We start from the raw sequence: 16,878 nt of genomic DNA, 5'->3' as shown, positions 1-16,878 counted from the left end.
TAATGCTAGAATGAAACCTGACCCTGCTTTTGCTACTTCACCTATCTGTGTTACCGATAAGGATTATGAATTCTCGGTTGATCCTGATATAATTACTTTGGTTGAATCTAATCCTTTTCATGGCTACGAATCTAAAACTGTTGTGGCACATCTTACTAAATTAAATGATATTGCCACCCTGTTCACTAAAGATGAGAGAACTCGCCACTTTTATATCCTTAAAATATTTCCGTTCTCATTAAAGGGTGATGCTAAGATATGGTTTAATTCTCTTGATCCTGGTTGTGTGCGTAGTCCCTAGGATATGATTTATTACTTCTCTGCTAAATATTTCCCTGCTCATAAGAAACAAGCTGCTTTAAGGGATATATATATATATATATATATAATTTTTTGCAAATTGAAGAATAAAGTCTCCCACAAGCTTGGGGGAGGCTTCTCAAGTTACTTAATGCTTTGCCAGATCATCCTCTTAAGAAAAATGAAATACATGATATCTTTTATAATGGACTAACCGATGCTTCCATAGATTACCTGGATAGTTGTGCTGGTTCTGTTTTCAGAGAAAGAACATCGGATGAAGCTGAAATTGTATTGAATAATATGTTAACAAATGAAAATAATTGGACACTTCCTGAGCCTATTCCTAAACCAACTCCGAAGAAGAGAGGAATTCTATTTCTCAGTCCTGAAGATATGCAAGAGGCAAAGAAATCTATGAAAGAAAAAGGTATTAAAGCTAAAGATGTTAAGAATTTACCTCCTATTGAAGAAATACACGGTCTTAATTTACCGCCTGTTGAAGAAACATATGATCTTAATCCATTACCTATTGAAGAAACTCATGGTCTTGATAACCCGACATAGGTAGTAAAGGTAAATTCTCTCTATAAATATGATAAAGCTGAAATCCCATTTACTAAGTTTGCTAGCCCATGCTTAGATGAGTTTGATAAATTTATGGTTAAGCAAGAAGACTTCAATGCTTATTTTGGTAGACAATTGAAATACAATTCAAATATGCTTGAACACTTGGGTGATTATATGGCTAATGTTAAAGGTGAACTTAAACTTATTAGTAAACATGCTTCTATGGTTACCACTCAAGTAAAACAAGTACTTAAAGCTCAAAATGATTTGCTCAAAGAATTGAATAGTAAGAATAATGATTATGCTGTTAGAGTGGCTACTAGAACTGGTAGAATGACTCAGGAACCTCTGTATCCTGAAGGCCATCGTAAGAGAATTGAGCAACATTCTCAGAGAAATAATATAGATGCACCTAGTCCTTCTAAAAGGAAGAAAAAGAAAATGATAGGACTTTGCATGCTTCTAGTGAACCTATTGCTCAACCACCTGAGAATCCAAATGATATTTCTATTTCTAATGCTGAAACACAATCTGGTAATGAACCTGAAACTAGTGATAATGTTAATGATAATGTTCATGATGATGCTCAACCTAGTAATGATAATGATATAGAAATTGAACCTGCTGTTGATCTTGATAACCCACAATCAAAGAATCAACGTTATGATAAGAAAGACTTTGTTGCTAGGAAATATGGTAAAGAAAGAGAACCATGGGTTCAGAAACCCATGCCTTTTCCTCCCAAACCATCCAAGAAAAAGGATGATGAGGATTTTGAGCGCTTTGCTAAAATGATTAGACCTATCTTTTTGCGTATGCGATTAACTGATATGCTTAAAATGAATCCTCATGCTAAGTATATGAAAGAAATTGTTGCAAATAAGAGAAAGATACCGGAAGCTGAAATTTCCACCATGCTTGCTAATTATACTTTTAAAGGTGGACTACCTAAGAAACTTGGAGATCCAGGAGTACCCACTATACCATGCTCCATTAAAAGAAACTATGTTAAAACTGCTTTATGTGATCTTGGAGCCGGTGTTAGTGTTATGCCTCTCTCTTTATATTGTACTTGATTTGAATAAGTTGACACCTACTGAAATATCTTTGCAAATGGCTGATAAATCAACTGCTATACCTATCGGTATTTGTGAGGATGTGCCTGTTGTAGTTGCAAACGTTACTATTTTAACGGACTTTGTTATCCTTGATATTCCTGAGGACGATAGTATGTCTATTATTCTTGGAAGACCCTTTTTGAATACTGCAGGGGCTGTTATTGATTGCACTAAAGGCAATGTCACTTTTCATGTTAATGGTAATGAGCATACGGTACACTTTCTGAGGAAACAACCTCAAGATCATAGTATCAACTCTATTGGAAAAATTCCATCGATTATATTTGGAGGTTTTGAATTTCCTCTTCCTACCGTCAAGAAGAAATATGATATTCTTATTATTGGGGATGTGCATATCCCCGTTGAGGTAACATAGTGTTATTCAAAATTTCTCCGGTTCCATGTTCTTCAGAATGAGTTCGTTAACAAGACTTGATCAACCTTGTTAGTGGATTCCTTTTGATGAGCCTGAGATGGATGAAACTAGAAGGCACAACCTTCTATACCCTCCTTTTACTTTCTGTTATTTATATTAAATAAAATTAAAATAAGTATTTTCCGTCTGTTATCTGAATTATCCGTGCAATATAAAAATACCTCGAAAATAAAAGTTTTCCAAATGCCCTGAAATTTAAATATGTTTTTCTGGAATATTTGAGAATATTTGGCACTGAGAACACAGCAGGGGGGCATCCACCTGGCCACGAGGGTGGAGGGCGCGCCCTACCCCCCTAGGCGCGCCCCCTGCCTCACGGGCCCACGGTGGCCCTCCTCCACTTATTCCTGCACCCACACACTCCTTCTTCCTCCCGCAAACACGAATATCTAGCTCAAGCACGAGTTCTAGCTCATTTTGCTGCGATTTTCGATCTCCTTGCTCAAAGCACCTCTCACAAAACTGCTTGGGGGGATTGTTCCTTGGTATATGACTCCTCCATTGGTCCAATTAGTTTTTGTTATGGTGCTTTATTCATTGCAAGTTTGTGCTGCTTAGGTGACCCTGTTCTTGAGCTTGCATGTCAAATTTATATGGTCAAAAGTAGTTTTGATGCATGATATAGGCTCTAGGCACTTGTAGGAGTTGTTGCTATCAATTTTGTTGAGCTTGGTTCACTTTTGCTTGAAGTTACTAAAAATTTCAGAATTTTTCAGAGAATAATGAAGAGATTTTTGAGGGGCTCATCAAGCCGAAGCTCGAAGGAAAAGCAAAATGAAGAAGCAAAGAAGCCCAAATATAATCTGCCTCGCACCGCGGAGGTTAGGCCGTGTGAATGGCCCTCTAATGATTTCTTGAGAGCAGCTGGGATTTATGATGATTTTTATTAATTGGCTGAGAATGCAGGCCTCACCGCCTTCCTCCACGACCAACGCGACCAGTATCTCTTACTCACCAATATCTTTGTGCAGAACTTTCATTTCCATTCTAGGAGCTCACCACCTACGGTGGAGTTTTATTTATATGATGAGCATAAGGAGATGTCACTTTATGATTTTTGTTAGGTTTGTTTGGTCCCTTCCGACGGCACGACAGAGGAACCATATCGCGGCGATGTGGATGGGTTTATTGATACCATCACTGTAGGGGAAACGAGGAAGGTTTCCAATGCACGAATCACTAGCATACATTTTCCTGTTTTACGCTACTTTGCAATATTTGCTAGTCGTTGCTTAATTGGTCATGGAAACTGTGGAAACCTTAGTGTTCCTGATATTATTATTTTTTCCATGGTTTATTCAGTGATAACTCTGTTAGTATGGGCGGTATTATTGCTAAACGGTTAAGTCTAAACCGTACAAAGGGGCCCATCTTTGGAGGCATCTATGCTTCACGCCTAGCTGCACATTTTAACATACCTATTAGGCATTATGAGAAGGAAGAAAAATTGCTACCTTGTGTTTATTTAGATTATAAGAGTATGGTGGCACACGATTTTATTGTTAAGAATAGGGAAGGGGAGCTTAAATACAAATTGTTCTTTCATCAACATCATCCTAAGACTATTACCATGCCCGCTCCTTCCTTATTTGATTTATCTTCAGGCCAGTACCTTGTTCCGTTAGAGGCTATCCACGCCTACCGGAACCCTACATCAGCCACAGAGCCAGAGTTGGAACCACAAGTTGATACTCCACGACAGTTTAATTACCATTGGGATCCGGAGATGATTGCCAACCAGTGGCAATCAGAGTCTTCTTCATCGCAGTACGACTCAAACTATTATTATGGATATCCGCCAGGCCAGCCGTGGCCATAGACCAACTTAGGCCAAAATTCTAAGCTTGGGGGAGTACGTATTTCTCATCGACATTATATTCATGTTCACACACTCATTGCTAGATGTTGGTGCTCATACTTTTTCATTGTATCATCCATGCTAGTTTATTTTCCTTTTTATGTTTTCTTCTTGTGTGTTTAATAAACCTTAAGAAAACCCCCCCAAAAAATTTAGTTGTAGCTTTTAATTATTTTACTTTCCATGTTTATAGTAGTAATTAAAAAGAAAACCCAAAAAGATTTCATGTTCTTCTTTTGCTTGTTCGGAGCTTTCCCATGTAAATAGTTTTATTTCTTTTCTTTTCTTTGGAGGTCAATAGGAGAATACCATGATTAAATTGTGAAGTGGCTCTTATATGCATTATTGTTGATCTGACAAAAGAGCACATATTGCCTTGTCTTCTCCTGTTTATTGAATGCTTGCAGATTCCAGCTTAGTCCAATGCACGTGCACTCTTAATATTATTCACATCATTTAGTCGTGCAAGTGAAAGGCAATTATGACGATATATGATGGACTGACTGAGATGAGAAAAGCTGGTATGAACTCGACCTCTCTTGTTTTTGTAAATATGATTAGTTCATCATTCCTGATTCAGCCTATTATGAATAAACATGTTTGCAATGACAACTAGAGATCATAGTTTCTTATGCCATGCTTGATTAGCTAGGAGCTTATAACGGTTTACCTTGCGTGCCAACATGCTATTAAAATGGCTGTGATGTGGTATGATAGGGTGGTATCCTCCTCTGAATGATTTAAGTGACTTGACTTGGCGCATGTTCACGCATGTAGTTGAAACAAAATCAACATAGCCTTTACGATATTTATGTTCATGGTGGATTATATCCTACTCATGCTTGCATTCGGTGTTGATTAATTTTAATGCATGTTCATGACTGTTGTCGCTCTCTAGCTGGTCGCTTCCCAGTCTTTTGCTAGCCTTCACCTGTACTAAGCGGGAATACTGCTTGTGCATCCAACTCCATAAACCCCAAAGTTATTCCATATGAGTCCACCATACCTACCTATATAGGTATCTACCTACCGTTCCAAGTAAATTTGTATGTGCCAAACTCTAAACCTTCAAATAAATATCCTGTTTTGTATGCTTGAATAGCTCATGTATAAACTAGGGCTGTCTGTATCTTCCATGTTAGGCGGGTTATTCTCAAGAGGAGTGGACTCCGCTCCTCACTCACGAGAAAATGGCTGGTCACTAGGATGCCCAGTCCCATGCTTTATGCAAATCAAATCAAAATAATTGCAAACAAAACTCCCCCTGGGATTCTTGTTAGTTAGAGGCACTCGTTGTTTCGAGCAAGCCATGGATTGATGATTGTTGGTGGAGGGGGAGTATAAACTTTACCATTCTATTTGGGAACCGCCTATAATGTGTGTAGCATGGAAGATATCGCCATCTCTTGGTTGTTATGTTGACAATGAAAGTATACCGCTCAAAATACTATTGACCTCTATTTCAAAACTGACCTCAGGCACCTCTACAAATCCCTGCTTCCCTCTGTGAAGGGCCTATATATTTACTTTCATGTTGAGTCATCATCCTCTTATTAAAAAGCACCAGTTGGAGAGCACCGCTTTCATTTGCATTCATTACTGTTAGTTTACATTGAGTATGACTTGACTGGATCTCTTTTACCATGAATTACAATGTCTAGTCAATCCTTGATCATTAAAGGTGCTTTGCATTTATGTTTTGTAGTCTCAAAAAGGGCTAGCGAGATACCATCTTGTTATATCATATTATGATTATTTTGAGAAAGTATTGTCATCCGAGATTTATTATTATTGCTCGCTAGTTGATTATGCCATTGATATGAGTAAACATGAGACCTATGCATTATTGTGAATATGGTTAGTTCATAATCTTTGCTGAAAACTTGAATGCTGGCTTTACATATTTACAACAAAAAGAGCAAACAGAGTTTGTAAAAGTTTTTCTTTACCACTTTCATTTTGTCAATTGAATTGCTTGAGGACAAGCAAAGGTTTAATCTTGGGGGAGTTGATACGTCTCCGTCGTATCTACTTTTCCAAACACTTTTGCCCTTGTTTTGGACTCTAACTTGCATGATTTGAATGGAACTAACCCAGACTGACGCTGTTTTCAGCAGAATTGGCATGGTGTTATTTATGTGCAGATACAAAAGTTCTTGGAATGACCTGAAACTTCACGGAACGTCTATTTGGAAATAATAAAAAATCCTTGCAAAAGATGAAGACTAGGGGCCCACCACCTGTCCACGAGGGTGGGGGGCGCGCCCCCCTACCTCGTGGCCCCCCTGGAGCTCCTCCAGCCTCAACTCCAACTCTATATATTTGGTTTCGGAGAGAAAAAAATCATAGAGAAGGATTCATCGCGTTTTACGATACGGAGCCGCCGCCAAGCCCTAAAACCTCTCGGGAGGGCTGATCTGGAGTCCGTTCGGTCATCCGGAGAGGGGAATCCGTCGCCATCGTCATCATCAACCATCCTCCATCACCAATTTCATGATGCCCACCGACGTGCGTGAGTAATTCTATCGTGGCCTTGCTGGACGGTGATGGGTTGGATGAGATTTATCATGTAATCGAGTTAGTTTTGTTAGGGTTTGATCCCTAGTATCCACTATGTTCTGAGATTGATGTTGCTATGACTTTGCTATGCTTAATGCTTGTCACTAGGGCCCGAGTGCCATGATTTCAGATCTGAACCTATTATGTTTTCATCAATATATGAGAGTTCTTAATCCTATCTTGCAAGTCTATAGTCACCTATTATGTGTTATGATCCGTTAACCCTGAAGTTACAATAATCGGGATACTTACCGGTGATGACCGTAGTTTGAGGAGTTCATGTATTCACTATGTGTTAATGCTTTGGTCCGGTACTCTATTAAAAGGAGGCCTTAATATCCCTTAGTTTCCGCTAGGACCCTGCTGCCACGGGAGGGTAGGACAAAAGATGTCATGCAAGTTCTTTTCTATAAGCACGTATGACTATATTCGGAATACATGCCTACAATACATTGATGAATTGGAGCTAGTTATGTGTCACTCTAGGTTATGACTGTTACATGATGAACCGCATCCGGCATAATTCTCTATCACCGATCCATTGCCTATGAGCTTTCCATATATTGTTCTCCACTTATTTACTTTTCCGTTGCTATTACTATCATCACTACAAAATACTAAAACCATTACTTTTGCTATCTTTACCTTTTGCTACTGTTACCACTACTATCATATTACTTTGATACTAAATACTTTGCTGCAGATATTAAGTTTCCAGGTGTGGTTGAATTGACAACTCAGCTGCTAATACCTGAGAATATTCTTTGGCTCCCCTTGTGTCGAATCAATAAATTTGGGTTGAATACTCTACCCTCGAAAACGGTTGCGATCCCCTATACTTGTGGGTTATCAAGGGGCGGTGGCTATGGACGGGAGCGCCATGCTCTCAATCAGAAGGAGTGCCTGGTTAGCCGATGATCTAGACGATTCCTCCTATTCCCTGAAAGGAAAAACACACTCGTCGAAGATGACATGGCGTGATGTTAGTATGCAACGGGAGGCGGGATCATAACATTGATAGCCGCAATGGTCAGGAGGGTAGCCAAAGAAAACACAAGCAACAAATCGAGGTGCAAGCTTATGTTGAGCGGTGGCAGAGGTGTTAGGATAACACAGACAACCGAAAACACAAAGATGTTGATACTCACGAGGAAAACCAAAGAGAAGCTCATGCGGTGTTTGATGGTGGCGAGGACAACAAGGACGAAGATTGAGTAGGTACGTGGCAGTGTTAAGAGCTTCAACCCAAAATCGAGGAGGAAGATGAGCATGAAATAACATAGTACGGACACTATCATTCAAAGTCCAAAGAATGCGTTTGGCGTGGCCATTTTGTTCAGAGGTATATGGACAAGAAAGCCGAAAGTGAATGCCGTGAGAAGCAAAGAAATCACGAGACGCATTATTATCAAATTCCTTGCCATTATCCGTTTGAAAACTCAGAATATTGCGCTGAAATTGCATAGCAACAAACGCATGAAAATGAGAGAGAAGCAGAAAAACTTCAGATTTGTGACGTAATGGAAAAGTCCAAGTATAGTGAGAAAAATCATCAAGAATGACAAGATAATAGAGAAAACCAGAGACACTTTTTATTGGAGATGTCCATACATCGCAATGCATAAGAGCAAAAGGGAAACTAGTCTGAGAATCTGATTGTTTGAAAGGTAAGCTAACGTGCTTGCCCAACCTACAAGCATGACATGTTGTAGACATAGCTTTATTACAGGAAAACTCAAAAGACGATAATGTTTTGGAGAGAGCAGCATGTCCCGGATGTCCAAGCCCTTGGTGCCAAAGATCGGAGGTCTCGGCAAGGAGAGCTTGAGGCCTGGATGCAAGTGGATAAAGTTCATCGGGGCTGTCACATCATAGAATCACTCGTCGCGTGTGAAGGTCCTTGACAGAAAAACCAAACATGTCAAACTCAACAGTAATGGGATTTTCACGAGTAAGGCGGCGAACGGAAATAATTTTTTTTAATGATATGAGGAGTAATGAAAACATTACGAAGATGAATAGGAAAAGAAGATGTGGGAAAAGAAACGTTACCGGTGTGGGTGGTCGGGAGAGAATCCCCATTACCGATGATGACACGGGTGGAAGTAGAATATGGTTGAGAGTGAGAAAGGATACCGGGATGGTTCGCCATATGCGAGGTAGCACCGGTGTCAAGGAACCAGTCAGCCCCGTTGCCGCCACCACTGATGGATAGATTGTTGAGGGCAGCGTGTAGTTGCGTTTGGTCTCAAGCCGAAGGTTGATGAAGAGGCGGGACCGGCACATAGCCAGGGTAGACGGGACCAGAGGGGTAGCAGTCCAGGCCACCTGCCCTAGCTGGGCTGCATACACATGCGGCTAAGAGGCGCTGGGTCGAGGCCCGAGCAGGCCAGCACCGGGCGCACGCTAGTTCGGGGGCCAGGCTGCGAACATCCCCGACAGGGGGTAGCCCCCGAGAGGCCATGCTGGGGTGTTGCGTGCGTCCGGAAGAGGAGTCGTCGTGCTGCTAGGGCTGGCAGGAGGAGCGGCCAGCTTCTTCTTCTTGCCGCGATTGCGGCCGCCATTGGGAGAGGGCGCAGCAGGGGCACCATGGGCAACTGGATGTGGAGTCGAAGTAGAAGTGGTCGGGCGGGACTGACCGGCGATGAGAGTCGTCAGCCAGGCATGGTGACCGCCACAGGAGAGGCGGCGCTCCTCCTGAAGAAGAACACCACGGGCCCGTGTGAAGGTGAGGCCGGTGGGGTTGATGGTGAGCGCCGCAATGCAATGGCCGAAGTCGTCGTTCACCCCGTTGATAAGAGCCAGCAGCATGTCTTGGTCAGAGACCGGCGAGCTGACGTCCCGAAGAGTGTCGGAGAGACACTTGAGACGGCTGCAGAAGGCAGTGACGGAGAGGTCACCCTGAACGATGTTGTGAAACTCCCGCTTGGCGAATATGGCACACTGTAGACGGTTGTCAAGGAAGAGCACGGAGATGACCGTCCATGCGTTGGCGGCGGTGTCGGAGGGCCTGATGATGATGTGTAGGATGTCAGGAGAGATGGTGGTGTAGAGCCATGAGATGATGCACTGATCGATCTGGGTCCACTCAACATCAGCGAACATCATTAGAGCATTGGTCGACCCATCAACATGACCGACGAGACCGAGCTTGCGGAAGGTGAGGTGGAAAAAAGTTTGCCAGATCGAGAAGTTGGACTCATCGAAGCTAAGGGTGGCGGGAACATGGCTGCGGATGTTGATGAGTTGCACGGCGGTGGTGCTAGGGGCGGCTGGGTGAGTGGAGTCAGTGAAGGGGTTGGAGCTGGGGGTGGAGCCAGATGGGGTGGAGTGGCTGGAGCAGGAGTTGGAGGCGAAGGGATTGGAGCTGGGGTTGGAGAAGAAGTCTTCGAAGGGATGCATGGCTATGGCGGTTGATGAGGACAGTAGTAGCTAGGGCGACAGGTGAGGGTGTGGTTCCGGCATGAGCAACGGGAAGAGGTCACGGGAAAGAGAAAACTGATACCATGTAGGATTGAATAATTGGGAATATGCAGCGCATTGTATTGATCCATAGGGAAATTACATATATACACAAGAATACTTGACCTCCAAGACTCTATCTCTATGTACAAGGAAAGATATCAAGAGGAGGCAAGTATGGAAGTAAACATCCTACGTGATCGCATGTGATACAATGCCTATATTCCTACAAGGGCGAAACAACAGAGACAAAAAAAGTACGAGATAAGCACTTACCAGACGGCGATGAGCCCGACGCCGGAAGGTAAACAGCTGCGGGCGGCAGAGAGGAGAGCAAACCCTAGCGGCCGCGGAGAGGACTAGAGGAGAGGCGGGTGTGCATGGATGGGACCAATGGGAACGAGATCGTCTGACTTTTATGTCCCCACAACTATAATAAATTTAGGACCTTGATTAGCTTTCCGTGGGCACGGTTTTAATATGGTAACCTAGCAATACATGCATGCATGCGAGTATTTAATCAAAAATTACCACATTTCATGAAAACGTGCCTAACTTTACAAATTTGTGCCAAAAACTACCACTTTTTATTAATCCATGGCAAAAAACTACCACTTTCAGAAAATGACCAGTTTAGAAGATTTAAACATGTTTATGACAAGTGGGGCCCACCCGTCAGGGCTGACGTGGCAGAAATGTCAACACCGTTTATGTTGACTGTTAAGTTGACCGTTATGACAAGTGGGCCCCACACGTGAGTATCTATCTTCTTCTTCCTGCTCCTATATTCTCTTGCCCATTTCAACAAACACCTCGTCTTCGTGCCCCACGGCGAGCACTTGTGTCATCCATGTCGCCCACCTAGAGGCTGCCGGGTCGAGGATGACGGAGGTAGCGCCAGAGCAGGCGTGAGACGGCGGCCGCGAGGGTGCTCGCGCAGCCGTCGAGCCGCGCGCAGGTCGTGAGCATGTGCTGGTCACGCTGGCCGATCATCGTCGCATGCGGGAGCGCGGGTGGGCGGGCTGGCCGTCGTTGCGGTCGCCTGTGGGCCGGCATCCGAGCTCGCCGCCGTAGCTGTCGCGCGCAGAAGTGCGGGTAGGCCGCCATAGCCGTCCCGTGGGTGCTCACGCAGCCGTCGAGCCGCGCGTAGGCCGCGAGAACGCGCTGGTCGCCGAGCCGCATGCTTGCGCTGGCCGGTCGCCAAGCGGTGCATACGTGCTCGCGCTGGCTGGTCGGCAAGCCATGCATACTTGCTCGTTGGTGCTAGCAAGCTAGCGCTGGGTGGTCGCGTGTGGTCGAGCAGTGTGTGTCCGTCGGAGTGCCCGATCTGTGTGTCGTCATCGCATGCTGCCGCCGGGCATGCTCATCGTCATCTTGTGCGCTTGTTGACTTGCCACGCCAGCCCTGACGGTGGGCCTGATACGTCCGTTTTGCATCATGCTTTTATATCGATATTTATTGCATTATGGGCGGTTATTACACATTATGTCACAATACTTATGCCTATTCTCTCTTATTTTACAAGGTTTACATAAAGAGGGAGAATGCCAGCAGCTGGGATTCTTGGCTGGAAAAGGAGCAAATATTAGAGACCTATTCTGCATAGCTTCAAAAGTCCTGAAACTTCACGGAAGACGTTTTCAGAATATATAAAAAATACTCATCGGAAGAAATTCACCAGGGGGTAGGTGAAGGAAATATGCCCTAGAGGCAATAATAAAGTTATTATTTATTTCCTTATATCATGATAAATGTTTATTATTCATGCTAGAATTGTATTAACCGGAAACATAATACATGTGTGAATACATAGACAAACAGAGTGTCACTAGTATGCCTCTACTTGACTAGCTCGTTAATCAAAGATGGTTATGTTTCCTAACCATGGACAAAGAGTTGTTATTTGATTAACGGGATCACATCATTAGATGAATGATCTGATTGACATGACCCATTCCGTTAGCTTAGCACTTGATCGTTTAGTATGTTGCTATTGCTTTCTTCATAACTTATACATGTTCCTATGACTATGAGATTATGCAACTCCCGTGTGCCGGAGGAACACTTTGTGTGCTACCAAACGTCACAACGTAACTGGGTGATTATAAAGGTGCTCTACAGGTGTCTCCAAAGGTACATGTTGGGTTGGCATATTTCGAGATTGGGATTTGTCACTCCGATCGTCGGAGAGGTATCTCTGGGCCCTCTCGGTAATGCACATCGCTTAAGCCTTGCAAGCATTGCAACTAATGAGTTAGTTGCGGGATGATGTATTACGGAACGAGTAAAGAGACTTGCCGGTAACGAGATTGAACTAGGTATTGGATATCGATGATCGAATCACGGGCAAGTAACATACCGATGACAAAGGGAACAACGTATGTTGTTATGCGGTCTGACCGATAAAGATCTTCGTAGAATATGTAGGAGCCAATATGAGCATCCAGGTTCTGCTATTGGTTATTGACCGGAGACGTGTCTCGGTCATGTCTACATTATTCTCGAACCCGTAGGGTCCGCACGCTTAAGGTTTTGATGATAGTTATATTATGAGTTTATGAGTTTTGATGTACCGAAGGAGTTCGGAGTCCCGGATGAGATCGGGGACATGACGAGGAGTCTCGAAATGGTCGAGACGTAAAGATCGATATATTGGACGACTATATTCGGACATCGGAAAGGTTCCGAGTGATTCGAGTATTTTTCGGAGTACCGGAGAGTTACGGGAATTCACCGGGGAGTATATGGGCCTTATTGGGCTTTAGGGGAAAGAGATAGGAGAGGTTGGGCGCCCCCCAAGGCCTAGTCCGAATTGGACTAGGGGGAAGGGCTGCACCCCCTCCTTCCTTCTCTTCTCCTTTCCCTTGCCTTGACTCCTACTCCTACTACATGGAAGGACTCCTAGGTGGACTAGGAAAGGGGGAATCCTACTCCCGGTGGGAGTAGGACTCCCCTAGGCGCGCCATAGAGAGGGCCGGCCCTCCCCTCCTCCACTCCTTTATATACGGGGGCAGGGGGCACCCCATAGACACACAAGTTGATCCACGTGATCATATTCTTAGCCGTGTGCGGCGCCCCCTGCCACCATAGTCCTTGATAATATTGTAGCGGTGCTTAGGCGAAGCCCTGCGACAGTAGTACATCAAGATCGTCACCACGCCGTCGTGCTGACGGAACTCTTCCCCGACACTTTGCTGGATCGGAGTCTGGGGATCGTCATCGAGCTGAACGTGTGCTAAAACTCGGAGGTGCCGTAGTTTCGGTGCTTGATCGGTCGGGCCGTGGAGACGTACGACTACATCAACCAAACGCTTCCGTTGTCGATCTACAAGGGTACGTAGATCACACTCTTCCCTCTCGTTGCTATGCATCACCATGATCTTGCGTGTGCGTAGGAATTTTTTTGAAATTACTACGTTCCCCAACAGTGGTATTCGAGCCTAGGTTTTTATGGTTTGATGTTATATGCACGAGTAGAACACAAGTGAGTTGTGGGCGATATAAGTCATACTGCTTACCAGCATGTCATACTTTGGTTCGGCGGTATTGTTGGATGAAGCGGCCCGGACCGACATTACGCGTACGCTTACGCGAGACTGGTTCTACCGCCGTGCTTTGCACACAGGTGGCTGGCGGGTGTCAGTTTCTCCAACTTTAGTTGAACCGAGTGTAGCTACGCCCGGTCCTTGCGAAGGTTAAAACAGCACCAACTTGACAAACTATCGTTGTGGTTTTGATGCGTAGGTAAGAACGGTTCTTGCTAAGCCCATAGCAGCCACGTAAAACTTGCAACAACAAAGTAGAGGACGTCTAACTTGTTTTTGCAGGGCATGTTGTGATGTGATATGGTCAAGACGTGATGAGATATAAGTCGTTGTATGAGATGATCATGTTTTGTTGAAGTTATCGGCAACTGGCAAAAGCCTTATGGTTGTCTCTCTATTGCATAAGATGCAAGCGTCCAATAATTACTTTACTTTATCGCTATGCGATAGCAATAGTTGCAAGAGCAATTGTTGGCGAGACGACCACGTGATGACACATTGATATAGATCAAGATGATGGAGATCATGGTGTCATGCCGGTGACGATAGAGATCATGACAGTACTTTGGAGATGGAAATCAAAGGCGCAAGATGATGATGGCCATATCATGTCACATATTTTGATTGCATGTGATGTTTATGTTTTATACATCTTATTTTGCTTAGTTTGACGGTAGCATTTTAAGATGATCTCTCACTAATTATCAAGAAGTGTTCTCCCTGAGTATGCACCATTGCGAAAGTTCTTCGTGCTGAGACACCACGTGATGATCGGGTGTGATAGGCTCTACGTTCAAATACAACGGGTGCAAAACAGTTGCACACGCGGAATACTCAGGTTATACTTGACGAGCCAAGCATATACAGATATGGCCTCGGAACACGGAGACCGAAAGGTCGAGCGTGAATCATATAGTAGATATGATCAACATAGTGATGTTCACCAATGAAACTGCTCCATCTCACGTGATGATCGGACATGGTTTAGTTGATTTGGATCACGTGATCACTTAGAGGATTAGAGGGATGTCTATCTAAGTGGGAGTTCTTAAGTAATATGATTAATTGAACTTTAATTTATCATGAACTTAGTCCTGATAGTATTTTGCAAATCATGTTGTAGATCAATAGCTCGCGTTGTTGCTTCCCTGTGTTTATTTTGATATGTTCCTAGAGAAAATTGTGTTGAAAGATGTTAGTAGCAATGATGCGGATTGGATCCGTGATCTGAGGTTTATCCTCATTGCTGCACAGAAGAATTATGTCCTTGATGCACCGCTAGGTGACAGACCTATTGCAGGAGCAGATGTAGACATTATGAACGTTAGGCTAGCTCAATATGATGACTACTTGATAGTTTAGTGCACCATGCTTAATGGCTTAGAACCGGGAATTCAGAGACGTTTTGAACGTCATGGACCATATGAGATGTTCCAGGAGTTGAAGTTAATAATTCAAGCAAATACCCGAGTTGAGAGATATGAAGTCTCCAACAAGTTCTATAGCTAAAAGATGGAGGAGAATCGCTCAACTAGTGAGCATGTGCTCAGATTGTCTGGGTACTACAATCGCTTGAATCAAGTGGGAGTTAATCTTCCAGATAAGATAGTGATTGACAGAATTCTCTAGTCACCATCACCAAGTTAGTAGAACTCCGTGATGAACTATGGTATGCAAGGGATGACGAAAATGATTCCTGAGCTTTTCATGATGATGAAATCGATGAAGGTAGAAATCAAGAAAAACATCAAGTGTTGATGGTTGACAAGACCACTAGTTTCAAGAAAAGGGCAAAGAGAAGAAGGGGAACTTCAAGAAGAACGGCAAGCGAGTTGCTTCTCAAGTGAAGAAGCCCAAGTCTAGTCCTAAGACTAAGACTAAATGCTTCTACTGCAAAGGGACTGGTCACTGGAAGCGGAACTACCCCAAGTGATTGGCGGATAAGAAGGATGGCAAAGTGAACATAAGTATATTTGATATACATGTTATTGATGTGTACTTTACTAGTGTTTATAGCAACCTCTCATTATTTGATACTAGTTCAGTTGCTAAGATTAGTAACTCGAAACGGGAGTTGCAGAATAAACAGAGACTAGTTAAGGGTGAAGTGACGATGTGTGTTGGAAGTGGTTCCAAGATTGATATGATCATCATTGCACACTCCCTATAATTTCAGGATTAGTGTTGAACCTAAATAAGTGTTATTTGGTGTTTGCGTTGAAGCATGAATATGATTTGATCATGTTTATTGTAATACGGTTATTCATTTAAGTAAGAGAATAAATTGTTGTTCTGTTTACATGAATAAAACCTTATATGGTTACACACCCAATGAAAATAGTTCGTTGGATCTCAATCGTAGTGATACACATATTCATAATATTGAAGCCAAAAGATGCAAAGTTAATAATAATAGTGCAACTTATTTGTGGCACTGCCGTTTAGGTCATATTAGTGTAAAGCGCATGAAGAAACTCCATGCTGATGGGATTTTGGAATCACTTGATTATGAATCACTTGATGCTTGCGAACCATGCCTCATGGGCAAGATGACTAAGACTCCGTTCTCCGAAACAATGGAGCGAGCAACAAACTTATTGGAAATAATACATACTGATGTATGCGGTCCGATGAGTATTAAGGCTCGCGGCAAGTATCATTATTTTCAGAACTTCACAGATGATTTGAGCAGATATGGGTATATCTACTTGATGAAACATAAGTCTGAAACATTTGAAAAGTTCAAAGAATTTCAGAGTGAAGTGGAAAATCATCGTAACAAGAAAATAAAGTTTCTACGATCTGATCATGGAAGAGAATATTTGAGTTACGAGTTTGGCCTTTAATTAAAACAATGTGGAATAGTTTCACAAACTCATGCCACCTGGAACACCACAGCATAATGGTGTGTCCGAACGTCATAACCGTACTTTATTGGATATAGTACAATCTATGATGTTTCTTACCGATTTACCAATATTGTTTTGGGATCATGCATTAGAGACAGCTGCATTCACATTAAAAAGGGGC

General features: G+C 43.1%; 1 pseudogene; it reads right to left on the bottom strand.

The window, feature by feature from the left end:
* Positions 1 to 8,705: 8,705 nt before the first annotated feature.
* Positions 8,706 to 10,156, bottom strand: LOC147991744 (uncharacterized; annotated as a pseudogene).
* Positions 10,157 to 16,878: the final 6,722 nt, after the last annotated feature.

This window comes from Triticum urartu, chromosome 1A (assembly GCF_056163025.1).
Source record: "Triticum urartu cultivar PI428250 chromosome 1A, HENAU_Tu73, whole genome shotgun sequence".
Taxonomy (NCBI): Eukaryota; Viridiplantae; Streptophyta; class Magnoliopsida; order Poales; family Poaceae; genus Triticum; species Triticum urartu.
The sequence above is the reverse complement of the archived record's forward strand: the minus strand, read 5'-3'. Positions and strand labels throughout refer to the sequence as shown.